The following is a 13,307-nucleotide window of genomic DNA, read 5'->3' as shown; positions in this document are numbered from 1 at the left end:
AATCCGCCAACTAGCCTTTCATTGCGGCACCTCCTCACCCATAGGCTCTTTTCACACATTGCTTTTTTGCTGCTTTTTTCTGCAGCTGTTTTGCTGCTCTTGTGCTGCTTTTTTGGCGAGTCTTTTGTCTACAATACATGTTTATATAAAGTTAATTTTATTAGCAACAAAAACCGCAGCAGCATTTTGCACTTTCTCATTGATTGCAAAAACGCTGAAAGAATTGAGATGATGCTTTCTTAAAAAAACGCAGCAGTTTTCCATTTCGGTCAGGAAAAAGGCAAGTGTGTGCATGAGATTCTGAAATCTCCGCTTTTGCTGGTGCTGTAATAGGCGGCTTTTAATTTGCATGAAACAAAAAAAACCAAAAAAAACCCGCAAAAAGCAGCAACATGACCATAGCCTACGAAGACAGAATCAGCCTTCATTTCCTAACTTTTGCAGTGTTCGGCCGCATATAAATTGCTCCTATTTTTTCCGGTTCTTAATTACATTACTGTTAAAAAACTGAAACATTTCAATGACGTAAATTGACATATTGGTTGCTTGTTGCATGATAACTAGCCTAGTTTTTTTTCAGGAAAACAATCTGGACTTCTTGGAATCATCTTTGACAATGAACAGCTGACATCTCAGCGTTTCTGATGTATAACCTGCTGGCTGACAGCACACAATGGGAAGAGAACACTGCCACATGCTCACTTACAACAATTAAAGGGACCTAATGTTCCATCAGCCAATCTACTGTGTAAGGCCGGTTTCAGATGTCTGTGTTTAATCAGGTACAAGTCACGCGCATGGGTATGGGCTGACGTGCGTCATGCGTGTGTCACACGTGTGACATCTCTGTTTGCATACTGTACATGTGACAAGTACCGGAGAAAACACTTGTCTGAAATAAAAAGATTTTCTCTATGCACCTGTGTCCAGCGCTGTGTTCTTCGGCTCTGCTGTCTCCTGCTTCTGAACCCCGCTAATTATGCTCATTGAATATTCACTGCACCTCAGACTTGGAAGCAGGAGCATCGCTGGGGAAAGTATCGGGGACAGCATCGCCGGGACAGGGCAGGGGACAAGTGAGTATCCAGCAAGCAGTGTGTGTGCAGTGACATCCAGGAGGTCATCGGAGTTCCCAATGAACTCTGATGACCTCTTGATGACACCCCCGCGACAGCAGGTGTCACGATGGTGACTTTACGGGTTCATCAGAGTTCATTGGGAACTCCAATGACCTCCTGGAGTCACTGCACACAAACTGCTTGCTGGATACTCATCTGTCACCAACGCTGTCCCCGGCGATGCTGTCCTCGGCACTGTCCTGGCGATGGTGTCCCCGGCGATGCTGTCCCCAGCGCGGTCCACGGCGATGCTACTGCTTCTAGGTCTGAGGTGCAGTGAATATTCAATGAGCATAATTAGCGGGGGTCAGAAGCAGGAGACAGCGGAGCCGAAGAAACCAGCGCAGAATACAAGTGAATATAGAAAATATTTATATTTCAAAGACCCGTGTTTTCTCCGGTAGGTGTCACATTGATGTCACACGGGTCACATCAATGTGCGATCTCTGTGACACCCATGATGCTGGAGAAAAAAACAGACATGTCTCCGTGTGTGCATGCGGGTTCTCATGGTCCGTGTGAAAACACACACGTGTGTAACTCCAGAGAATAACATGGGTACGTGTGGCATCAGTGTTAAAAACGGATGTCACACGTACCTGAAACACAGAAATCTCAAACCGGCCTAATATTGTACCGCACCGTGTAAATGTCTGAGCAGTAATGCTGACGCCGCAGTCTATGTCCAAGTCATGGTGTCCAGAACAACAGTACCTCGTGAGATGTACTGTATTGCCTGCATCACAATACATGCTAGTCTATGCGTCACCGATATATACAGCAACTAAATATTGAATGGCCACCCTACTGTGTTTCCCCAAAAATAGGAAAGGATCTTATATTATTTCTTGCTATGAAAGATGTTCCAGGGCTTATTTTCATGGAAAATGGGATTAATGTCTTAACACCCTACAGATGATTTTATATTTGTAAGCTTTTTTTTTTTCTTTCTTGTCAAAAAACTTTTATTTTTCCATAGACATAGCTACATGGAGCTTGTTATTTTTTCAATCTCATAGTATTCCAGAATATAGGCAGGTCTCCTATGAAGTTCAGGAGTACGCAGATTGCAGTTAAGGGGGCCTTCAGCAGGTTCCCAGCTGGTAGCTCATCAGTTCCCCGCTATCACGCTAAGTGGAACCAAAGGGAGTTGGTACGCCATCACTGGCAATGATGTCATATTTAAATACCGCTATCAGATATTTACAGAGGCATTTAATTGGTAAAAATGCAGTGATCAGAAAAAATTCCAGAAGCGACAGTTACAGGCAGATGCAGAATACGTAACACAGCTGGCATCTTCCTGGTATGATGCAGGCTCAGCTCCTGAGCAGGCGTCATACTTTTATTAGCGACCTATGATAAAAATGTATGTCCTATCTCAAAAAGAAGTTAAAGACACCAGGCCTTTCACGTTTGGAGTGGGTATGGAATTAGACATGTGACATGAAGTGAGCACATTCTCAGTGAGAATCCACATTAGAATAGGAAAATAGAGAAATTGGATTGACTTCTGAAGCGGTATTATCATTAGAGTACTCCGGGCCCAGATTTTGAAACCTGCCAACCCTGTTTGGTTTTCTCATGCAATAGACCAAATCATGAAAAACATCCACCGAAGGAGGATCCTGTGAATACAAACAACCTGCTGACGAATGGTGTTATAGGAAGAAATCAGCAATGATTCTGACAAACAGGAGGAGCACAGTTAAGCAAATTAGAGCCAAGTACAACACCTATGCTCCAAGTTACATGTCAGTACAACTTGTCGTTCGTTAGCACTGATGAGCTATAACAGAAGATGACCAATATGAGCGCCACCACTGTCTAAGGGAAATACAAACAAGGCTCCAGTGGCAAAAGAAGATACAAAAATTAAATCACCGAGAAGTGGTAAAACATCTCCCGGTCAAACAAATCCGGATTTGTGTACTATGGGATAGAGGGTGAGAATTTGGCACAAGTAACATGAGCAAATGAAGCCTCACGAGCAGGTGTCGACAGTTCAGGTAGGTGGGGGTGCAGTAACAGTGTGGGGAATGCTGTTATTACTCTAATGCCTATGGATGGACAGAAGGACTTACTATGGCATGACAACTACAACTCTTCATGGCAGCCGTTTACCTTATGACAAGGCACAATGGCTGTAAAGTTAAGAATTGGTTCTGGTAACATGACAAGGAGTTTTTTTTGCTTCCTTGGATTTCATACTATGGGATCCCCCATACTGTAGAATGCTCTACCGCAACATATCAGACTCTCACCTACTGTGGAAACCTTCAAAAGGAACCTGAAGACCCACCTCTTCCAACAAGCCTACATCCTACAATAGCCCTCAGTGCAGTAATCCACTGTACAACCAGCTCTGTCCTCACCTACTGTATCATCACCCATTCCCTGTAGACTGTGAGCCCTCGCGGGCAGGGTCTTCTCTCCTCCTGTACCAGTCTGTTTTTGTAACGTTCATGATTGCTGGACTTGTTTTTATGTATACCCCTTTTTATTTGTAAAGCGCCATGGAATAAATGGCGCTATAATTATAAATAGTAATAATAAATAATAATAAAAATAATAATCCTGGGCTCATAATACTAGAGACTAAAGATGAGCGGACCCAAACTTTAAAGTTCGGTGTTTGTACCAACACAGAATTTACAAAAAAACAAAAAACAAAACAGTTTTCGAGTTCAGGTGCTTACATATGCTAACCTACGCTCGGTCCAGTGCGAGCCGCTTACAGTGTTTGAATGGCTCACATTGGGGGTAAAATAGTGTTATCAGATGTAGTGTGTGGTAAAAAAACAACAAAAAAACCCTGCCCTCTCTCCCCTAGAAATGCTCTTTTTTATGGCTGAATGTATGTGGGCAGAGATGCAAACTGCCCAAACAGTGACCCAATGAGGTTCGGGTCAAGTTCAGCTGCAGAACAGGACTTTAAAGTCTGGTTGAACCCGCAGACCCCGAACATCCACGGGTCTGCTCATCTCTACTAGAGACCATCTCAGGAACAAGGAAGAACTAGCACTTCAGAATATGCAAGTACATAGCAATTCTGAGAAGTGAGCCTGTCTTTCCATGGATTATTAGCCTCATAATGATCAAGAACTAAAAATTTATGGGATTTAACACTGTTATATTTTTAAAGGGAATCGGTCAGCAGGTTTTTGCTATGTAAGCTGAAGACAGCTTAAGGTTAAAACATAGAATTCTCGGGTTGCCTGTCTTGTCAAGGTCCGATCTGTTGTTTATTTGGATGTTTGTTTAAACCGCAGCACTATTCGTTGCTCAGACTACAATGTTGTGCACATGGCAGTCCAGCACGCCTCCTCCTCTGATTGACACCTCATTGACAATACAATATTACAAAACGATCTGGATAAGATGTCGGAATGGGCAGAAACTTGTCATATGAGATTTAATGTTGAAAATGTAGAGTAATGCACATAGGACGGAGTAATCCTATAGCTGCGTATACATTAAATGGAAGTAAACTCGGGACTACAGAACAGGAGAAGGACTTGGGTATTCTCATTACAAATAAGCTGAGCAGCAGCACTCAATGTCAAGCAGCAGCTGCTAAAGCAAACAAGATTTTAGGGTGTATGAAAAGAGATAATAGATCCCGTGATCTCAAAGTATTGTTACTGCTCTATAAATCCCTTGTAAGGCCACATCTAGAATATGGGATCCAGTTTTGGGCTTCACATTTTAAAAAAGATATTCAGAAGTAAGAATCAGCTCAAAGTCGGGCAACTAGACTACTACAAGGGATGGAAGGCCTCACATATGATGAGAGGTTGGAAAAGTTGGATTTATTTAGCTTAGAAAAAAAAGACATGCAGCATTACAGCACCATTATAGCCAGGTCTTTACTTTACATTACAAAATCATTCTGACAAGTTCTCTTTAAAAGGTAGAATATTTCTGAGAACATTAATTAATAATATGACGCCCTGGCAAAACCAGGTAGTCACACAGTAAGGCCCCCGCACAACACCTTCCCACAAAGTGTTACATACCAGCCAACCTGAAACCCTAGCCACCCCCCCTTAGGGTAGGACAGACACACCAGTGGGCCGGACCAGGCGGAAGAGAAACGCCCACCTAGGGATCTAGAGAACCCGGGGCGGGAAAACAGTCATTTTTTCAGTTGAGTTGAAAGGAGGAGAGGAGTTGAAGTTCAACAGGAGCAGTGTAGTTCCAGTGAAGTGCGGAGTCAGAAAGGAAAGGCGTCGGGGTTGGAGCCCCGACGTACTGGCTAGGTGGCACGGTGGTCCGTATCTAGCAGGAGACGGGAAGACGGCTGCCGGAGATCCGAGGTGGACCGGGACAGGGTTGGAGCCCGCCGGTACCGACACCGGAGAACCGACCCAGAAACCGTGCACAGAGGGGTACTTGGACCCTGAAGCCAGGACCGGAACCAACGGCCTAGCTAATTAACAAATTGAGGGTAGGATTATAGGTCCTGTCCCAACCAAAGTCCCAAAAGCAGACAACCACCGACCGAGAGGAATAGGGCATCCGCCAGGGCCCGGTAGATCCCAAAGGGTGAGCGTCAGCGGGCAAGGCTCCCAACAAAAAGGACCGGGAGCGGACTCCCGTGTTTCACACCGGGAAGTCCAACACATCACACACTGAGTGCAGAAAAGAGTGATCCGGATCATCAGCCCAGAGTGGGACCAGATACACCCGACCGCGGCAGCTGGCCACCAGCACCTTGGTTTACCACTGGACTTGTGTGATTTATTCAACCGTGATTAACCTAACATCCCCCGGTCCGACCGGGCACGCCGGCCCCTGCAGTCACCATCCCCGGCATAGAAACATTGGGCCCCGGGGCATCCATCCCTACCCAAGGAGGGGTTAACATCCAGCTGCCATCCCATCGCCCCCAGGAGTCCCACAACAGCAGCACTTCATCACACACTGTGGGTGGCATCACAAACAGTTTACAGCAAGTCCCGTACAAATACGTCCCCTTTTATTTGAAGTGTCCGCATGACCCCCGGGTCCAGTGGAATCCCTCGAGCCACACTGCAGATCCGGATCCGAGCAGCCCGGCTCACGGCACAATAATAATCCAGCTACTTATTATGTGACGCGGCTCTGATAGGTTTCCATAATGTAATGGGACAGATAATATTCTCTAACTGAAATTCCTGCTTGGTGTCTGATGTGAACATAGATCACAAGAGAAAACAATTTGTAGAGGTTATTATTCGGAACTAGTGTTTTAGGCGTTGTGTTCTGGAGTAAGATGCACCAAATTCATCAATGGCGTTGGCCTCAATCTCTTGTTAACACATATTAAGGCACAGCACATCTGTCCATACAATGGCTGCTGGTGGAGGAGCATTGACCAGACCAGTCCATCAGCTCCTCCTATAGAAAAGCAGCTTTCCCATGTGAGGTCTATTTCAGTTAGAAGAAGCTGATGGCCAGGTCTGGTGACATGTTCCTCCACCAGCAGCCACTGAATGGACAGAAATGCTGGTCATTTGGTTAGTAAGGTTTCCACTTTCAAGAGAAAGCAGCCAAGCCCATTAATGAATTCGGCAGATCTTTCAGCTGCCTCAAGTACATTTCTATAGAAAACCTTTGTTACGTATATTATAATGAATTTGTCTCTTGGGCACAGTGAGGCGCTATCCACCCACTTTCAAAAAATTGGGCAGAGCTGCCCAGGACTGTAAAGTACCAGGTCACAAAGGATTTCAAACAATTTTACATCAGAATTCTGGCGAAGACTGATGATCCGGGCCCTTAAGGCTATGTGCGCACTTACCGTATTTTGCCGCAGATTTTCTGCATGTTTCGCTGCAGAAAATGTTCATAACATCTCTGCAGTGAATCACCAGCAAATCCTATGGAGAAAAAAAATCCTGTGCGCACTGGGCGGAATTTGACAGCTGCATGTTTTGCTGCGGGAATCCCGCAGCAAAAACAAGTGCATGTCACTTCTTTTCCGCACATCGCTGCGGGATTTCACTCCATTGACTCAATGTTAATCATGAAATCCCGCAGGGAATAACGCAGGCAGCAAATTCTGTGCGGTTCACTGCGTTTTCCTGCGTTATTCCCTGCGGTATTTCGCGGTTTACCTCCGGTAATGTACATCGCCTGGCTGCGGTTTTGCAGGGAAGTGATGTCATTACAGGAAGAGGAAGCAGAGCAGAGGTAAACACACAGATCACACTCACACACAGAAACACAGACATCACAGACACAGAACACATCACAGACATAGAATACAGACACATAGAACACACATAGAGAGAAAACGGAAATATAGAAAAAAAAGAACGTGGGCTCCGCTGCATATTTACCTTCCAGCCGAGGTAAGCACACAGCGGCGGCCCGGTATTCTCAGGCTGGGGAGGGAGAGGGGCAGGGATAATGTCCCCCACCTCACTCCCCCTCCCGCAGCCGAGAATATCAGCCGCAGCTGCCCCGGCACTGTCGCATCCATTATGCGGCAATACCGGCGTGTCCTCGGCTCTTCTTGCCACCGTGTAGCAGTGGTGGCAAGGTAATACAAGGGGTTAATGATGGTGGGGGACCACCGCCATTAACTCCAGGCTTGATCATGGCAGCGTCTATGTGACAGCTGACATGATCAACCCGTAAGTAAAGTGAAAAAAACACAGACACCGAAAAATTCTTTATTTTAAATAAAACAAACAAGCCTCGTTCACCATTTTATTAACCCCCCCCAAACAAAGCTCCGGCGTAATCCACAGGTCCGACGTCCTGCGCTGCTTCCATCCAGCCGCGACTGTCCGGACACAGCGCTGAATGAAAGCAGCAGACAGCAGAGGTAATTACCGGTCATTTCCCATGGCCGGTAATGTGAACTCACTGCCGACCGTGGGAAATGCAGCGATCTGTCCTCTATCTATCCCTCTATCTATCCCTCTGTCTGTCTATCTATCCCTCTATCTATTCTTCTGTCTATCTACTATCAGAATTAAATGTATTTTTTTTTTTATTCAATGTGCTTTATTGCATTGAATGCAATAAAGCACATCCCAACCCGCACGCGGCAAAACCGCGGCAATACCGCGAATAATACCGCGGTAAAACCGCAGCAAACCGCGGCAAACCGCATGCGGTTTTCGGGTGCGGTTTCCCACGGTTTTTTACCGCGGGTGCGGTAATCTTTGAGAGGATGCGGAATTTTCTCAAGAAAATTCCATTTCCCAGTGCGCACATAGCCTAAGAGAGCAAATAATGGGGTATTTAGGCTATGTTCATTTTTGGATTCAGTGCCTAAATCCTAATGAAAGCTGCCAAATTCAAGTTGATTTCAATGTGCAGGGTTACTACAGGATGAGTGATGCTAAAGTGTACCCATCAATTCAGACAAGTTCTGGAAATGTGAGATGTCATCAAAGTGTCTCGGTGATGACAAACAGGCAGTGGCACGCTACTGCAGGCAGTGCCTCTACAGCTTCTTCTGGCTATGTTTGGCTGCATTAAAAGAGCTGATGATATACAATCAACTGTTATGGGTCCGTCTTCACCTCTCAGAGTGCGGCCGACCTGCTCAGACAGCTGTAGACAGTAGCCTGAAACACTTAGGATATTTAACTGTCAGCCGGCAGCTTTGAAGAGTCATCCGAATGAGGACTCTCTCACATGTCCAACGTTTCCACGTACGAGAAAAATGGACAGATTATTCTGATAAGATTTTGATTAGACTTTGATCAGAGTGGCTCAGGGGTTAGCACTGCAGTCTTGCAGCCCTGGGGTCCTGGGTTCAAATCCCACCCAAGACCACATCTGCAGGAGTTTGTATGTTCTCCCCGTGTTTGCGTGGGTTTCCTCCGGGTTCTCAGATTTCCTCCTAATACTCCAAACACATACTGATAGGGAAATTATATTGTGAGCCCCAATGAGGACAGTGATTATGTCTGTAAAGCGCTGTGGAATTAATAGCGCTATATAAGTGAATAAAAAAATAAATCAGTGAATGTGGTCCATTTTTCTTATACGTGGAGAAATACCAAAAATAAAAGTTTTTTCATCTTCTCTATTCTGACAGTCTGTGATGACATCCGAACGTGGTCCAATTTTTTCACAGACCCATTTACTTGCACGGTCGATTTTGGTTCAAAATGGAAACATCTCAAACATGTAAATGGCCCCATAGACTATCACAGGTACGAGTGTATCTGTGAATAACATAGATAGCACTTGTACGTGACAATCGGACGTCTGAGTTCGCCCTAACTCTGAAATATTGTACAATGGAATGACAAGTTAGGCCTTTCCCCGAATACTATGGTGTCATATAATATGGACATACTCACTTTAAATAAGCATTCTCCTGGAAATGTAGTAAAATGGGGGAATCATCCTCCTTTTCATATTTCTTTGTATACAGACTTGTAAATTCTACAAGAGGAGCCTGGATGCAGATTTTGGAAACTTGTAAATTCCTTGTAATAGTTGATAAGTAACATACTTTGTATAAAGCAGGAGCTATTCTTTCATAGAAAACACTTCAGAGAAGTATGTCTGCAGACAATGAAGTATACCAGACAGGACGACTCGTCCGCACAGTGCTCGTAATGTCGGGGGACCAGGCGTCTGTCAGGAGGGAGCACTATTTTACTGTCTGTACATATAGTCATATGAAAAAGTTTGGGCACCCCTATTAATGTTAACCTTTTTCCTTTATAACAATTTGGGTTTTTGCAACAGCTATTTCAGTTTCATATATCTAATAACTGATGGGCTGAGTAATATTTCTGGATTGAAATCAGGTTTATTGTACTAACAGAAAATGTGCAATCCGCATTTAAACAAAATTTGACCGGTGCAAAAGTATGGGCACCCTTAATTTCTTGATTTGGACACTCCTAACTATGTTTTACTGACTTACTAAAGCACTAAATTGGTTTTGTAACCTCATTGAGCTTTGAACTTCATAGGCAGGTGTATCCAATCATGAGAAAAGGTATTTAAGGTGGCCACTTGCAAGTTGTTCTCCTATTTGAATCTCCTATGAAGAGTGGCATCATGGGCTTCTCAAAACAACTCTCAAATGATCTGAAAACAAAGATTATTCAACATAGCTGTTCAGGGAAAGGATACAAAAAGTTGTCTCAGAGATTTAAACTGTCAGTTTCCACTGTGAGGAACATAGTAAGGAAATGGAAGAACACAGGTACAGTTCTTGTTACGCCCAGAAGTGGCAGGCCAAGAAAAATATCAGAAAGGTAGAAGAAGAAGAATGGTGAGAACAGTCAAGGACAATCCACAGACCACCTCCAAAGACCTGCAGCATCATCTTGCTGCAGATGGTGTCAATGTGCATCGGTCAACAATACAGCGCACTTTGCACAAGGAGAAGCTGTATGGGAGAGTGATGCGAAAGAAGCTGTTTCTGCAAGCACGCAACAAACAGTCGCCTGAGGTATGCAAAAGCACATTTGGACAAGCCAGTTACATTTTGGAAGAAGGTCATGTGGACTGATGAAGCAAAGATTGAGTTGTTTGGTCATACAAAAAGGCGTTATGCATGGAGGCAAAAAAACATGGCATTCCAAGAAAAGCACTTGCTACCCACAGTAAAATTTGGTGGAGGTTCCATCATGCTTTGGGGCTGTGTGGCCAATGCCGGCACCGGGAACCTTGTTGAAAGTTGAGGGTCGCATGGATTCAACTCAGTATCAGCAGATTCTTGACAATAATGAGCAAGAATCTGTGATGAAGTTGAAGTTACGCAGGGGATGGATATTTCAGCAAGACAATGATCCAAAACACCGCTCCAAATCTACTCAGGCATTCATGCAGAGGAACAATTACAATGTTCTGGAATGGCCATCCCAGTCCCCAGACCTGAATATCATTGAACATCTGTGGGATGATGTGAAGCGTGCTGTTCATGCTCGGCGACCATCAAACTTAACTGAACTGGAATTGTTTTGTAAACCGGAATGGTCAAATCTACCTTCATCCAGGATCCAGGAACTCATTAAAAGCTACAGGAAGCGACTAGAGGCTGTTATTTTTGCAAAAGGAGGATCTACAAAATATTAATGTCACTTTTATGTTGAGGTGCGCATACTTTTGCACCGGCCAAATTTTGTTTAAATGCGGATTGCACATTTTCTGTTAGTACAATAAACCTCATTTCAATCCAGAAATATTACTCAGTCCATCAGTTATTAGATATATGAAACTGAAATAGCTGTTGCAAAAACCCAAATTGTTATAAAGAAAAAAGGTTAACATTAATAGGGGTGCCCAAACTTTTTCATATAACTGTATGCCGACCACCACCGATTACACAGCGAACCAGCAGGAGAAGTGCCCCGATGCCGCACAGCACCCATGCTGTAAGCCATAACCCCAACCCCACAAGCACGACAACAGCAATAATGGCTGTTGCAACACAACAACACAAGTATAAAGGACTGAAATACTCACCTTCAACATGTACTCAAACTATTAGCAGAGAACAAAAATAGGAGAAATAATTCTTGCAGTCTCTTGCAGCACCTACGTCAAATAGGAATGCTAGTCCAGTCCCTTTCACTTGTGGTGTGGATATTGTTGCTGTGGCTGTGTGCCTGTGGGGTGGAGTTGTATCGCCCCAGCAGCAGTCGAACCGCTCAGATCCGGATGTCACTACTCGTGGCTTGAGGGTCTCCGGACCCGGGGGCTAAGGGTCACACCCAAATGAAGAAGGGGGCTATTTACAGGGGAGATATATAGTTTGTGACATCACTCGTGGTTGTGCAATAATAGGGAGTACCGCCACTGCCATTGGGAGTACCTGGGGTGATGGAGTGGAGCAGCTAGGTGACATTACCCTCCATGGGTAGGGAAAGGCCCTGGGACCCCGGATGGTGGGATGGAGTGCAGGGGGAGCGCAGGCTCGCTGGTTGCAGGGGTTAATCAGGTACTCACTCAGCAAGAAAGCAGACGCTCACAACATAGTAAATCAAGTCTCTGGGTGCCGCTGCCCTCTTGGGGAGCTCGTCCAGGTCCCGTCCCCTGCAGCACTGCCTGGTGGTCTGTGGCCTGCCCCCGGTTACAGTAATTTTAGAGTGTCCAACTGGCCTGTCAGCTTGGAGCTTTCTGGGCCCCACTCCCTGCCAAGAGTAGAAGAGGAGCTAGCTCTCAAGAGCTCATGCTTGGAATTTCAGTGGGCTGCTTTGCTTGGAAAGCCCTATCCCCGTCGTTGCGCGTGCCCCCGATCTCTGAGCTTCGTGGGAACAGTCCATATAGGCCCTGTCCTCCGCAGGTTAATTGCCGGGTTACTTGAAGCTTCTCCCCGACCAAGGGTCCATGTACCCAGACGTGCCTTTGGTCCCAGCCCGGCTATTGAACTGCGGCTGCTGGCTATCCTCCAAGACTAGCCAAGCACCCAGTCCCAATCTCCCGCGACCGGGTCTCCGACTCCTCCGGGTCCAGACCACCGTCTGCGACCTAATCTGATTCTCCCCTGGGAGCTCTAACTCCCAGCTTCCTCCGAGCTCCTCACAGCTCGAGGGCTACCACTCAACTTCATCTCACTTTGCTCCCCTGGAGCCGACTCACTTATCCCCTCCCACCTCCTTGCCTGACCCCTAGGTGGGCAGCCCTATTCCAGCTTAGCAGCCCACTGGTGTGCCTGACAGGGTGTGGTGCGAGGTGTAACTAGGATGTGTAGATGCTGGTGGAGGCAGTACTGCAAGATGGGGACCCAGAACCATGGGGGGGTTGAGTCCTGCACTGAGAGAGAAATATTGTGTAGTACTCTGTGACGACCTAACTAGTCCAGGGGCGTCACAGAGTTGCCTGGGGCAGTGGGGGCTTTGCCTTGCAGCATGGTTGCAGTGGGGCCCCAGGGCGCTCCCCTTGCTGATGCGCTATCGCTTTGGCAGTGGTCAACTCATGACACCGCACCTTAAAGGTTAGGAATTAGTGACCGAGAGGACCACTGTGACTAGTTAGTGAGCTTTGTACAGTCAGATCTGAATGTTAAACTAAGAGCCTCATGTTCAGTTTTGTAAATTACCGTATAGCATCATTAGATAAATGAATGAATTTTGGATAGCCCTCACTGGTCAGCCGTCACTTGCTTCAGTGGCAGCAGAATGTAAACACTATAATCAGTACCAATGCACAGCTCCATTCAATGCGTAACGGCCACTGCAGAGTACTGCACAACAGCACCGACAGAGCAAATCACTG

The 13,307-nt window shown here is 45.8% G+C and overlaps 1 protein-coding gene across 1 annotated transcript in view; it reads right to left on the bottom strand.

Annotated features, from left to right (window-relative positions):
• JPH1 (junctophilin 1) overlaps window positions 1-13,307 on the bottom strand; it is a 156,104-nt gene that overhangs the window by 31,568 nt on the left and 111,229 nt on the right. The window lies entirely within an intron of this gene.

The sequence above is a fragment of the Anomaloglossus baeobatrachus genome, chromosome 6 (assembly GCF_048569485.1).
Source record: "Anomaloglossus baeobatrachus isolate aAnoBae1 chromosome 6, aAnoBae1.hap1, whole genome shotgun sequence".
Lineage (NCBI taxonomy): Eukaryota > Metazoa > Chordata > Amphibia > Anura > Aromobatidae > Anomaloglossus > Anomaloglossus baeobatrachus.
This window is presented reverse-complemented; position numbering and strand designations above follow the sequence as displayed.